Below are 14,728 nucleotides of genomic sequence, written 5' to 3'. Positions count from 1 at the left end.
TATATATATATTTGTTGTTACCAATAAGATTCTTTTATAAGAAGTATTTTGGAGCATGAAAATATTTTTACTCTATTGAAATTTGGGTAAAGTAGATGCATCGTTAAAATTATGTTCCTAGGGGCCAGGGAGATGGCTCAGTGGAATAAGCGCTTCCCTGGCAAGTGCGAGGGCCTGAGTTCAATCACCAGTTCCACAAAAAAAAAAAAAAAATTATGTTCCTAAACTGAAAGATTCCAGTGCAGATGATAGTCATTATATGTATTAGTGAGTTATGAAGTCCACAGAATAGAGAGATCAGGAATGCCTGATCTCCCTTTTCTTATAGCTTTGAATCTTTTTCTTTAAGGGCAGAATGCTTTTTAACCCCTTCTATAAGCAAATAACCTCATAACTAAGATTTCTTGGATCATTTTTTGGGGATCATTTTAAAGAATAATTATTATGGCAAGATTTTGCCCAAGCACATTTTGTAGAGTGCATTGTGACTAATTATTGGGGCATACCTCTCTTGTAGATTCCTTACCCTTATGTGAGATGAGTTATTTCCTTGGAGCCTTAGGATGAATAGGAGAAGCACTGAAAATAAGTTTTGGTTTGAATCATTCTCAAGCCTTGGGGTGGGGGCTTTCTGAACTCAGAGTTTGTACTGAGAAACTGACTAGCATTGTTCCCTCTCTGACTGGGCACTGGGTGTAGTGTTCTTGGGGAGGAGAGTAGGGTAGATATAGTCACTTTCAGAGTACATACTACCTAATGTCCTTTTTATGGCAGTTAATAGCTGGATCATTGCATCTATCATAACACACACATATAGTTAATAGAGTCTCTTAACTTTTGCTTGTGTAGGTTAACTTTTTTGTTTGTTTTCCAAATAATAGATGTGAAAGTTATTCTGCCAACCATTAAGAAAGCCTTGCTTCCCCCTCTCCCTTCACAGGTAGGGTATGAATGTTGCGGCTGTAGTTTTCTCATTAATTTCCTTTCTTTTCTTTTTAAAATTAAATTTATCTATTTATTATGTATTTAGTACAGGATCTACAGGGTCTTTCTACACAGATTGGACTTGCAGTGATTCTCCTTTTTTTCAGCCTCCCAAGTGCTGGGATTACAGGCATATGCCATCACACCCAGTCTCAATAGCAGTCTCAGCACACCCTGCAGGTGGGGCCCAGCCCAGCATGCCAGGAATTGAACGCTGGCTGCTGTGCTCTGCCTAAGCAGGTGCTTTGATCTGCTGAGCTATCTGGCAGGCCCTTAATTTCCCCCTCCTTTTTTTTTTTTTTTTTGCTTTGAACACTTTGTTTAACTGAAATGGACTTAAGTTTATTTCTGAAATGACTTCCATTTATTTTGATACATCTTTTCCCCATGATGACTTACAGGATATTCAAGCCAATATAAATATTTTATAAATATTTGAATTTTTTGGTATACACCTGCACAGTACCTCAGCAATATCTTTCAGGAAGAAAATACTGAAGAGTAAAGACTAGATACAATTACTAGGTACAGTGAAAATCTGCTGTAAATATTTCTGAGGTAGGAAGGCACCACATACCTGTTCAACTAAGGAAACCACCCTTACAACACAGAGTGATTTTATTTTTACATAGGACCTAGAATACTTACGCTGCCAATGAGGTACTGAATAGCAGAGCAACACCCCCAGTTTATGCCATGAATTAATAGGGAATAGGTTCCAACAACTCAGGTTCCTTTCCATTGGTCCTCACAAAGTGTGCTTCTCTGGGAGGGACAGGCTGACGCTTCAGTTGAGCCCAGGTACTGTTCTTTTTGGCTTTCTTCTTTTTCTGATCATGTTCCTTGACATGTTTCAGGAAGCTATCACGACTTTTTGAGTGTTTAATATGCTCAATATGCACATTAATCCTCTTGGCAGGTATCTTGCCCTTAATTTGCTTGTTTAAAATAATGCCAACAACATGCTGGGTAACATTGTAGGCTCTTCCCATTTTGCCATGGTAACATTTGTGAGGCATTCCTTTTTGTACAGTACCCATTCCCTTGATGTCTATATCACCCTTTTTGTAGATTCACATGTATGTGGCCAAAGGTACAACCCCATGTTTTCTGAAAGGCCTGGAAAACATATACCGGGTTCCCCTTCTCTTGCCTTTTGTGTTAGTCATTTTGGCAAATTACTGGAAGATGGTGGTTCCGGCCGAAATGGATTTCCTTTTTTAATTGTGGCTGTTTTCCATGGTCGCCCAGATAATAGTTTCCCTTGTTTTTATTCCCATGTGAGCACAGTTGCAGCAGCAATCATGTTATCCTTTTAGCAGTTTTATTATTGTAGTTTTAAAATATGAATTATGACCCTCTATAAACCCATCATATAACTCCAACAATTTCAACATCCTGATAGTTTCAGTTATTTCCTACCTCATTTTATCTTTCTCTCACCCACTACCATGGTCCATCAGTTCTGTAATATTTCAATATACAGTGGTACCTCAGTTCATGAACTTAATTTGTTTTATGACTTTTGAGGAGGATGGCCATATTTCTGTTTGTGTGGGAAAGATGGCTAAGTTGTGTTTGCCACCCGATTTGTAGTTTGAGAATGGGAGCAAAATTTTGTAGAATACTTTTGCTTGAGAACTGAATTGCTTATAGACAGAAGCACTTATGAATTATTATATAAATATAAAAGAAATATTAAAAGTATTTTTGTTGATGTATAATACATACAAAGAAAAATGAACATAAGTGTAGTGGTGCATTTTCACAATTCAAATGGATAAATACAAGCAACGCCCTGATTAGGATATCCATAAACAAGACAGCACTGAACAGTGGGCTTTTGGGGGATGAATCCAATGTTAATCTTTAACTTATCATTCACTAAATATTCTGAATCTTTTCTGGTAAATAATTGAAAGTTTTTATACCCCACTTACAATTTAACCTGATAAACATAAGTAAATTTTCTTTTTAAATCTAGGTTTTCCTTTTTTTTTTCTTTTTGTATTTAGTATAGGGTCTACAGGGTTTCATTATACAGATTAGACTCATAGTGATTCTCCTGTTTTCAGCCTCCCAAGCCCTGGGATTACAGGTATGCGCCACCACGCCCAGTCTCAATTGCTGTCTCAGTGTGCCCTCAGCAGGGCTGGCACGGCAGGCTGGGGATCAAACCCTGGCCATGTGCTCTGCCTAAGCAGTTGCTTTAGTCCACTGAGCTGTATTATTAGTCTCAACATGTTTGTGTCATTATTTTTTAAAGAGATTACAAAATAGTAAAAAAAAATAGAAACAATATAGAATTTCACTAAAGAAAATATTAGGAATTCAGCAATAGTTGTTATATTGTATAGTGTATTCAAATTAGTTGTTTATATTACCAAATATAAGCATGTGATGTCTTCATTATTGATGAATATGTTTAGACGATTTTGACTTTTATCTCTTAGAGAACATAGTATCATTCAAAACATATCAGAAAAACTGAATCTTATAACTAGATATTAAATTAGGAAATCTTAAAGGAAAAAAACAGCAGCATAAAGATCCCCAATTTGGATAATGATTTGGTTGTTCTATTTTCAGTGAAAAATAAGTGGTATTGGCCACATTTAAGCCAGATAAAAAATGAATAACTTGGATGTATTAGCATGACTGAATTGTGGAACTTTTATAAATAACTATAGGTTGGGGAGATAGCTCAGTAGAATAAGTGCCTACCTGGCAAGTGCAAGGTCCTGAGTTCAATCCCCAGTTCTGCAAACAAAAACAAAAACAAAAAGAAACAAAAAAACCCGCAAACCCTCCAAAACTGTAGTGCCATGAACATACTCCAAATAGCGATAGTTCTTTAACCACATCTAATACTCAATCCATTAGTTTCTTCATTGCTCTTTTTTTTTTTTTTAAAGATTCATGCTTTGTTTTTCATTACAATCAATGTAAAAATTGTTGTAGGTTTAAGATGTTTTTCATCCATGAAGCTCTTACTATTTTTGTATAGACAGTTGTTTCATACACTTATGTCTATGTTTACTGAGTTATCAACAAAGGAAAGTGTATTTTTTTTACAATAATTATTGTATTTTTGTTGGAAAACAATATATTTTGTTTGTTTTTGGTGGTACTGGGGATCAAACAAGGGACCTTGCACTTGCCAGGCAGGTGCTTATGCTGCTGAGCTATCTCCCTGGCCCTGGAAAACAATATTTAAAAAAAACTTGTATTTTCTAAACTTGTACTAACTTTTCTTTGCCTTAATACAATACCTACTTATAGATCCTGCTATAATCTTACTTCTGTAAAGTCATTTGAATGTATTGTGGATTTGTCTTTCTTGGACAGAGTTCCTATCTATTTCTACATATTTTTGTCTTTCTATTTTATGAAAAAATAAAGCAAAATTTAGAACCAAATAATGAGATAACAGGGCAGGGGAGATGGCTCAGTAGAATAAGTGCTTCCCTGGCAAGCGCAAGGACCTGAGTTCAATCCCTGGTTCCACTAAAAAAAAAAAAAAAAAAAAAAAAAAAATAGTTGCACTGTGTATCATTATCTTCAAAGTAGTTATTCAGTACAAGATATAAACCAAAAAGATTCTAACAAAAAAGAAATAAAGCAGACTTGCTTTTCAATGAACTAAGATAAACTGTTAGCATAAATGAAATAAATTAGCATATATGAATTTTGATTTAAAAAATATGTAATTAAGAAAATATTTTAATTTCTCATTATTCTGTATTTTTATTGCTGTGTGTGTGTGTGTGTGTGTGTGTGTGTGTATGTGTGTGTTTATATAAAGTCTTACCCCTAAAAGGTATAGGTCAAGAAAAGAAAAACTGGGGCTGGCCAGATAGTTCAGTGGACTAAAGCGCCTGCTTAGGCAGACACAGGAACCAGGGTTTGATCCCTGGCGTGCCATGCCAGCCCTGCATGCTGAGATGTTGACTGAGACTGGGCGTTGTGGTGCATGCCTGTAATCCCGGTGGTTGGGAGGCTGAAAACAGGAGAATCACTGAGTCTGATCTGTGTAGTGAGATCCTGTAGAACCTGTACTAAATACACTAAAAAAAAGAGAGAGAGAAACTTATGTAGGGGGCTAGGGATATAGCTCAACAGCACAAACACCTGCCTGGCAAGCATGAGGTCAACATATGTAAATATTTTAGTACGAAATTTATCAAGATATCATGAGATTTATACAAGTTACTTTTGGCCTCTACAATTACAAGAGATACTCAAAGTGGTAGTCATTGCTGTAGTATATATATATTTGGTGGACTCTGTGTGTGTGTGTGTGTGTGTGTGTGTGTGTGTGTGTGTTTCTCGTGTAAGAGAAACTAGGTGATATTTGAGCTTGTGCATCTGACTTATTTTACTTAATATTATGTTCTCAAGTTTCATCCATTTTTGTATGAAAGCCTCAAGTTTATCCTTCTTTATGATCGCATAATGCTCCATTGTGTATAAATACATTTTCCTTATCCATTGATGGACACATATACTGCTTCCAAGATCTAGTTATTATAAACATGGCTATGCATGTATCTCTGTAACATGATGATTTTAACTCTTTTGGGAAGATTTCCAGGAGCAGTATAGCTGGGTTGAAAGAAATTTCTACTTTAATCTTCATACTGATTTTTATAATGTCCATCCTAAACTTCCATTCCCACCAGCAATGTAGTAGAATTACTTTTCTTTTTCATTTTCTTTCTTTTTTGTAATGTATTTGGTACAAAGTTTCTCTATGCAGCTCATACTTGCAGTGATCCTCCTGTTTCAGTCTCCCTGGCACTAGGGTTATAGATATGCGCCACCATGCCTGGACATGGTGGCTGGCTCAGGGAGCCCCGAGGCAGTCCTGTATGTGGTGCCAGGCATGAACCCTGGTCCCCGTGCTTGCCTAAGCAGGCGCTTAATCCACTGAGCTATCTTGCAGACCCTGTTTGTAGTAGTTTCTTTTTCCCCATATCCACACCAGCATTTGTTATTATTAGATTTTTTTTTTTAATGACAGATGTTCTTTCTAAGGTAAGGAGGTATTTTAGTGTGAGTTTAATTTACATTTTTCTAATGACCAGTGACTATGAGCATTTTTTTGTGTATTTATTGGCCATTTTTACTTCCTCACTTGCCCATTTTCTGATTGGCTATTTTATTTTGCTGGATGTAATTTTTTTGAGTTTTATATTCTTGATAGTCCTCTATTCATTTTTATAAATTCTTACAATTTTATGTGTCTTCTGTTCTCTGATTTTTCCTTCATATGTGGATCATTGACCTTGAGATTGTGTGAATCCTCTTTCAGTAGTAGAAGGAGCACTACACTATTGGCTGGCTATATAGAGGAAAAAAATCATCTGTTTCACCACTGGCTAGCTGTATAACCTTAGGCAGTATATTTAACTTTTCTGTAATTAACATTTACTTCCTTTTTTTTTTTAAATCATTTGCTTTCTTTTAAGTAGCCTGTATTAAGAAATACCACACATTGTTTAAAATATCAAACTTATAGGTAGTGAGGAATTAAATTGTTAAGGTCATTCCAGACTACAGTTCAGCTATTCATCAGTTCATCAAATAGTTGGACTTCCAAATAACCCAAATCAAAATACCAACACCATTCTTTCCAGAACTGGATAAACTCTTCCAAAATTCACATGGAATCAGAATAGTAAAAGCAATCCTGGGCAAACAAGAGCAAAGCAAAAGACCTCAAAATCCCAAATTTCAAGTTATATTACAACTCTGGTGAAACAACATGGTACTGGCACAGAAACTGACAAGTGGATCAGTGGAACAGAGTATAGGGCGCAGAAACAATCCCAGGTACTTCCACTATTTAATCTTTGACAAAGGAGCCAAAAACATTCAATGGAGGAAAGATACCTTCTTTAATAAATTGTTCTGGGAAAACTGGCCATCCACATGTATAAGAGTGAATCCACTGGTATCTCTCACCATTACTAAGTTCGAATGAAAATAGATCAAAGATCTAAATGTTAAAACAGAAACACTTCCTTTTGAACCTCAGTTGCACAATAAATAGTACCAAAAGTCAACAAGTACACTCATGCCAAATTAAAGAGCTGCTGCACCACAAAAGAAGCAGCCAACAGAGTGAAGAGACAGCCTACACAACTGAAAAAAAATTTTGCTAGTTATTCCTCAGAGGACTAATATTTAGAATCTATAAAGAACTAAAAAAAATTAGATACCCCCAAATAAAAGACTTATTCAGAAAATGAGTAAGTAAAGTGAATAAATATGAGAAGTATAGTGATGAATAAATACATGAAGAAATGTTCAACATTGCTGGCCATTTGAGAAATACAGTTTAAAACCACACTGAGATTCCATCTTCCCCAGAAAAAAAATAGCTATGATTAGTAATATATCAAGTAATAACAAATGCTGGTGAGACTGCAGGGAAAAAGGAACCATTCTACATTGTTAGTAAAAATATAAACTAGTACAGCCACTATGGAAATCAGTATGAAGATTTCTCAAAAAACTAAAATTGGAAATTTCAATTTACCCAGCTGTTCCCCTTCTAAGTATCTTCCCAAAAGAGTTAAAGATACTATATTATAGTGATACATACATAACCATATTTATAGCAGCACAACTATAAATAACTAAATCTTGGGAAGTAACTTGTATTTCCATCAACAGGTAAATGAATAAAAAATATAGTATTTATCTACAATGGAGTATAACTCTGCCATAAAGACCATGTTAAGTAAAATACATTAGACACACAAGTGTAAATATTGCATGGTTTCTCTTATACAAAAAGTCCAAATATAAATAAAAAGCAAAATAAAAGGTAGGTGATAGAAAGCAGAGAGATAGATCAAGAGATGGAGGGGAAAGAGAAGACAAGGAAAGAAGCTTAAAAAATGTTAAGATGTCTTGTATACATGTAACAATTCCCTGCAAATAATGTAATCATGTATTGCCAACATGAACTAATAAAATATTTAAAAGTAAGGTTATAAAAATATAGGACTTAATACTGTTTACCCTCTAGGTATCTTTTTACTAAAGCTGCAGCTAAGATGGTGAACATATACATAATTTAAATTATATATCCATTTATTCAGAAAACTTTCATTGATAATCTATTATTTTTTAAGCATGTTCTTACCTGTTTGGAATGTAGCAGTGAACAAGTAAGACAGGGTAATTTCTCTGGCCTCTCTAACCCAGGGGGCAAAAGCTTTATTCAGCACCTTGGATTGTTAAAGTAGGTGACAGTTCTAACTAACAATGGTAAAACTGATGAAAGCGAAAGAGCACATTTTAAAATATTTGCTAGACATACCCCATCCTTTTATTGGTATAATAAGATCATATTCTTGGGATGTTGCCCACAAAGAAGAGTGATGCCTGCTTTATAAATAACATGAGATATATTGAGACGCCACTTTTTAAACAATGTAATGATATAAACAGCCCTCTAAATTCAACTTTGAAGTAAAACAAATAGCTCTTTTATTTTCTCTCGCTATGACTTTGTAGCTATTCATTCATGAACTTGAAAATATAGGGCGCAGAAACAATCACTATGATTCCTATCTGTATAGTGAGACCCTGTATACCCTGTACTAAATACATTTTGAAAAAGAGTTTATCATACATTGATCACTGCTAAAGAGCCTCTAAGTAGAAAAATGATAGAGAAGGAAGGATTGGGATGCAAAAAAGTGATATTATAATTTATAAATTCAACAATAGCTGTCTTTCTAACTGCCTTTTAATGTTCTCAACTCTTAAGTGGCTAATTTTAGGTAATGGAAATGATTATTTTCTATTTGTCCTTATACTTTGCATTTTAAAGAAGAGACTACAAATATATGAAGAAAGTGTCTACTAAATAGTGACTATTACACCGATGCTAACAATTTAAGTGTAGCAATAGTATTTATTGAGCTTTTATTCTCTTAGATATAGTAAGCAGTTTACATGTATTATTTCATTGAATCTTCAGTAATTCTGTGAGATAGGCACTTTTGTTATTTGTTTTGCTAACGAAAAAACTGATATTCTAAAATCTGAGTAACTTTTTTTTGTTTTTATTTTCTATAAATAGATTTTTTTTTTTCTGAACTCAGGCCCTTGTGCTTACCAGGCAAGCACTGATTTTACTGAGCTATCTCTCCAGCCCCTTGCCTCAGTCTTTAAGGGTGCTGCATGGACATACCCAGACTTCACTAATTTTAAGTAGGAAAGCCGGGTTAACACCCACCAATGGGCAGCATAGCCAAAACAAGAATCCAGGCAGACTTCACAGTAGACCTCATACCCGCACCCCCACCCCCACCCCGTTTTTTGAGACACATCTTGATATGTAGTCCAGACTGGTCTTGAACTTGTGGCAATCCTCCTGGCTCAGCCTCCTGAGTGCTGGGGTTATAGCCCTGTGCCATCATGCCTGGTGACCTAATACTTTCAACTGTTGTACTGCTTCTTTCTCTCTTTTTCCCAGCCTTATTTTGATAAAATTATTTATTGATGTGCTAAATTAAACCATGCTTCTCTTGAAAATAATGAAAACTATGCCTTACTGTATATAGTGCCATAGAATTTTATAAATGGGAGATGTCTTAATTAACTATTTCAGCTCCTTCATTTTATAAGTGAGGAAAAGAAGGTCCAGACAGGTTAATTGACTTGGCCAAGGTTACACAGGCAGAGACAGCAAAATAGAGAAAACAGATCTCTTGACAGCAATGTTAATATTATTTCTTCTAGAATATGAGAACTGTCCTCAGAAAGGGTCAAGTTTCTGTTGGAATGCCCTAAGAAAATAAATGTTTTGTCCAGAGAGCTTATTCTGAAAGCTGGCATTTGTGTAACCAATATTTATTGATGTAAACATTTGCCATGGAAAGAGCAGCAAGGATCACCATTGGCCTCAAGTAATTTACAAACTCAGAGTGGGTGTAGATGAGTAAAGGGAAATTATAATACATCATTTTATGTTCTGTGAGAAGAGTGAAAAACAGTAAAGGACAAGCAGCCCAGTATTTGGAGGGGAGAAAACAAGGCTACCTAGGGGAAACTTTTTAGAGAAAGAAGTATCTAAGCTGAGGCCTAAATGAACAGTAAGAATATATCAGTTCAAGGGAGGGGTGGGAGAATACATGGAGGAGGCAAAGCGCACCAAGTAGTAAGGGCAAAATCTTGGGCCGGTTGAATGCTTGTTTAGGTCTCTGAAGTAATCCAGTGTGGTGTGAGGAATAGCACAGAACCTGGGGCTAAGAGGTGGTTAGGTTGATGGAAGATGGATGGAGAGGAGGGAAAGACCTAGGCTCAGATCATAATATACCTGTACTTGACACTAAGGATTTGAGGAAGGGATCCTGAAAACTATCTGGCAGTAGAGTAACGAACCAGATTTGGGTGAGAAAAATTAAGCCTGGAGCAGTGTTGAAAATGGATTTCAGAGATCTTGGAAGCTGGGGTCTTTGTGAGAAGGGCTATTCTTTGAACAGATATATTTTTCTGACAAATAGCAGGTAGACTGAAGAAAGATTTAGGAGGTAAAAAAAAAAAAACTGGCAGCTGTTGGATACTGATGTGAGATGGGAGGCAGGGGAAGAAGATAGGCTTGGCAGTTGAATATACACTGAGATGGGCAACACAGGAGATAGATCAGCTCTGAGGGAAAGGATGATTGTGGTTTGGGACATGCCAAGCCTGGGAAGAGGTGGGTCATATAAGAGCAGATCATTGCACAGCTGACTCGGTAGTGAGGAAAAGCTAGCTTTGGGAATTGTTGGCATGTGAGTGGGACTTGAAGCAACTAGAACAGAGGAGATTGGTACAGAATGGTGAATGGCCCAAGAGCAGGGGAGTCTGGGATAGCATGCTAACTGGTACTTGGAAAATAAAAAACATTTATAAATTCATTTAATTGACCAATATCTGTATTCTTTTTAAAATAATTGCATAATAAGCATTCTTTATTCAGTAATTGAAACATCATGAAGCCAATACAAGTTTCTCATTACTTAGGGGAAGATAATTCTTTTTCTATTACAAAAGTTGGAAAATGGAGTTCTTTATGTAATAGCCTTTCTTCTCCCCTCCCTTTTTAAAAGTTACATAATAGACACATACTTGTAATATCCAAAAATATGGATGTGTAGAGAGTAAAAAGTTAATCACTTTTATCTTTCTTTTCTCCATGTTTCTACCCAAGACCTTCTTAAAGGACTTTCCACTTACTTTTGCTAAGAAAAGCTATATTCTGAACTAAGTCTAAGCTTGAAATTGGAGAATATGATTCCCTATACTTCTCATCTCACAGTGTGTATAGGTAAGTTATATTAATGTTCAGTGATTGCTTCCCCAGGAGAGGTACTTGTCTATGTCCTAACTTGTAGGCAGCTTTGATTTTATGTTCCTTAATTTCCTAGTTAGTGGAAAGCTGAAGCACTACCTTATGATTTTTTTTTGTACCAAACTCAGGACATTTTGCTTGCCAGGCAGGCACTTATGCCACTGAGTTACATCCCCAGCTGAACTGTAGAATGTGCTACCATTGCCTAACAGATGCAGAAGACAGAGCTGTCATTTTCAGGATATAGAAAATTGTTGGTAGGTGAATTCATGCATTTGTACACACCACACCTCTCAGTGGGATATATAGGAGTTGTGAAGTGTACCAGTCTCTCACTGATCAAATAATTATCTTTAGGGAATGTTTGTGAAAAGTTTCATAAATTGCTTACTTTATTAGATTTCTTATTATTTATTTGTTAGATTCTTTATTTGCCAAGTTTTATTGCATGCAGTGGGCTTAGGTTGATATTTACCCATACTTTAGTGATGAGCTTTGTTAGACATGTTCAAAGCCTAGTTGGATCTAGTATATCTCTGAAAATTTTAAGGCTTCCCTGCTTAAAACTCTTAGTCATAAAAATATGTGCTTGAAAAGATTATTTCTTGGTAGGGAGGATGAGAAGAGAAATTATGTATTTGCTTTGGTGTTTGCAGTATACCACAGGATCTAGAATTTAAATGAAAGATTATTCAAGCACAAAGGCACAGAAAAGATACCTAATTTTTTTAATGTCTTACTGATCTATATCTTTTTTGATCTTGCCCACTTCATGGCCTTAGTTGCTAAAGTCGGAAACCTGGAATTCACCCTTAACAACTCAGTCCCTCATGTACAGTCTACCAGAAAGCTTGCTGATTCTACCTCCAACACACACAGGCAACCCATCTCCACTCTTTTTTTAAAAAACATTAACTGTTCCTTTCAATAGACTAATAAAAATCACCAGTAGAGTTATCCAATCTATTTTGTGTGTGCGCGCACACCCCCCCCCACACCCACACACACCCGTTTTCCCTTCTTTCTTTTCTTTTCACCTTTCCCTTATCCCAGTTACTCCTTCCCTTTGAATAGTTTCTTTTCCTTTCACAGTGTGTACTGTGTCTTTTGGATTTTATTTATTCTTTCAGGTTCTTACACTAGGGATACAATACAATGTTTATACATGTGAATCTGATTTATTTCCCTTATGAGTATGGTCTGTAGTTGCATCCATAAAGCCATGAGTTTATCTTTTTTATAGCTGAGTAATACTCCATTGTATAAAAATACATAATTTTTTATCCATTCCTCAGTTGGTACTGGTAAAACAAAACAAAACAAAAAATGCCCTTTGCAGACTCTAGATTAGTGGAACAGATTAGAAGATGCACACATACTGCAGACACCCTCAGTAACCATCTCTTAGACAAAAGTGTAGGGCAAGTTCACTGGAAGAAAGATAGCCTCTTTAACAAATGATGAGGGAAAAACTGGCTTTCCATGTGCTAAAGACTAAAATTAGACCCATGACTTTCACTATACACTAAAGTCAAAAATGGATCAAAGATCTGAATATTAAAACAGAAACACTAAATCTATTGGACAAGAAGGTAGAAATCCTGACATAGTGGTAGGAAGAGAGTTCATGAATGAAAACCAAACTGTACAGGAAATACTTCAAAGAATCAATAAGTGGGAGGGCCAGCAAGATAACTCAGTAGCGAAGCGCCTGCTTAGGCAATCGCAGAAACCAAAGTTTGATCCCTGTCGCTGCCAATCCCACCCCCGGGCGTGCTGAACTGGCCATAGATGGGGTGTGGTGGTGCATGCCTATAATCCCAGTGCTTGGGAGGCTAAAAACAGGAGGATCACTTTGAGTCCAAGCTGTGTAATGAGACCCTATGCCAAATACATTAAAAAAGAAAAGAAACAAAAAACAACTGGGATCTCATCTTTTTTTATATTAATTTTATTGAGAAACAAATAGCATTGAGACAGTTTCAAAACAGTTTAGTAGGACAGTTACAATAAGTAATACATTGCATATAGTTGTCTTCGTAGTAGTTATTCATAGTACAAGATGCAGACATGATATCTTGTCTAAACACTATTAGTGCAAATCTTTCTTCTATTTGAACTAAGAGAAAGTAGCTATATATCTATCTTATTTTTTTCCCATAATATTATTGAGAAATAGCAATGAGACAGTTTCATATCAAATTGGTAGGACAGTTTCAATAATTAACACATTGCATACTGTCTTCCTAGTGGTTATTTTTTGTACAAGATGCAGACATGATATGCTATTTACAAACACTATTAGAACAAATCCCTTTATTCATTGAATTAAGAGATTATAGCTATATATCTATTCTAACCATTTTGAATACACAGATACAAAATGGTCATTCATCTGTATACCCTTTTTTGTTTAGTTCCGTCACTTAAATATTATAGGTGTGTGAACTCAGCAAAATATTCCAGAATAGTCCAGTAGTCCATAATAGTATTGGGTCTTCCGCTTCACTGGCAATGTCAGAAGTTGTTGACCTGAGTCCCCTGCAGCTCAACATAACAACACAGCTTTACTTCTTATACTTCGTTTTTATACTTTTCTGCTGGATGGTTGAGACTAAGATAAAGCAATACCTATGTAACAAGAATTGTAGCTTTTGGATCTCATAAGGTCAGTCAAATGCCCTCAGGATTTATCTGCTGAGACCATGTACCTCAGATTGTAGATCCTTTGTCAGTGTCAGCCATGTAGGTTAAGTCATGGCCATTGCTTGGCCACTTTGCTCTCTGTGAAAGTCTGAGAGAATATTTTCTCTCCGTGTGATTTTCCTTAGGCACACTCTACATCATCTATTACTTTGCTCTTTGGCCCCGTAATCTCCTTGATCAGAAAATTTGGGACACTATTGAGTTACATGATGTTACAGTACAAGTTTTCATATGTCCTGAGTCTTTATTGACCTTGGAATGCTAGGGCCAAAATGTTGGCTTTCCTTGCGGCCCTCCTTTTTGTTTAATTTTTTGTCTGCAAACTTCGGTTGTTAACCTTCCAGAAGAGAAGCTTATTGTTATTACCACACAACATAGGCAGTGGAGCTTAACCTCACTATCTGTCTGAGTATCAAACATCTTAGGCATAACTTGGAACAGGTATTTTTCATCAAGTATTGATATGTTAAACTTTAAGTCCCTACGGGATATTTTAAAAAATAGGAATAAAGAATTATATATGTTTACGCATAAGTCCAGAAATCTCACCATATGCAACATTGTTGCAGGACAGTCCTGCAACACTCCTTTTCCTGTCTCCTGCCTTCGTTCACCACCTCTTCCTTTTTTTTTTTTAATTTTATTTATTTGTGTGTGTGTGTGTGTGTGTGTGTGTGTGTG

General features: G+C 35.9%; 1 protein-coding gene and 1 pseudogene across 9 annotated transcripts in view; one reads left to right on the top strand and one right to left on the bottom strand.

Moving 5' to 3' along the window:
* Positions 1-14,728, top strand: part of Zhx3 (zinc fingers and homeoboxes 3) — a 223,036-nt gene that overhangs the window by 25,407 nt on the left and 182,901 nt on the right. The window lies entirely within an intron of this gene.
* Positions 1,674-2,156, bottom strand: LOC105742132 (annotated as a pseudogene).

This window comes from Octodon degus, unplaced genomic scaffold (assembly GCF_000260255.1).
Source record: "Octodon degus isolate 3935 unplaced genomic scaffold, OctDeg1.0 scaffold00037, whole genome shotgun sequence".
NCBI lineage: Eukaryota > Metazoa > Chordata > Mammalia > Rodentia > Octodontidae > Octodon > Octodon degus.
This window is presented reverse-complemented; position numbering and strand designations above follow the sequence as displayed.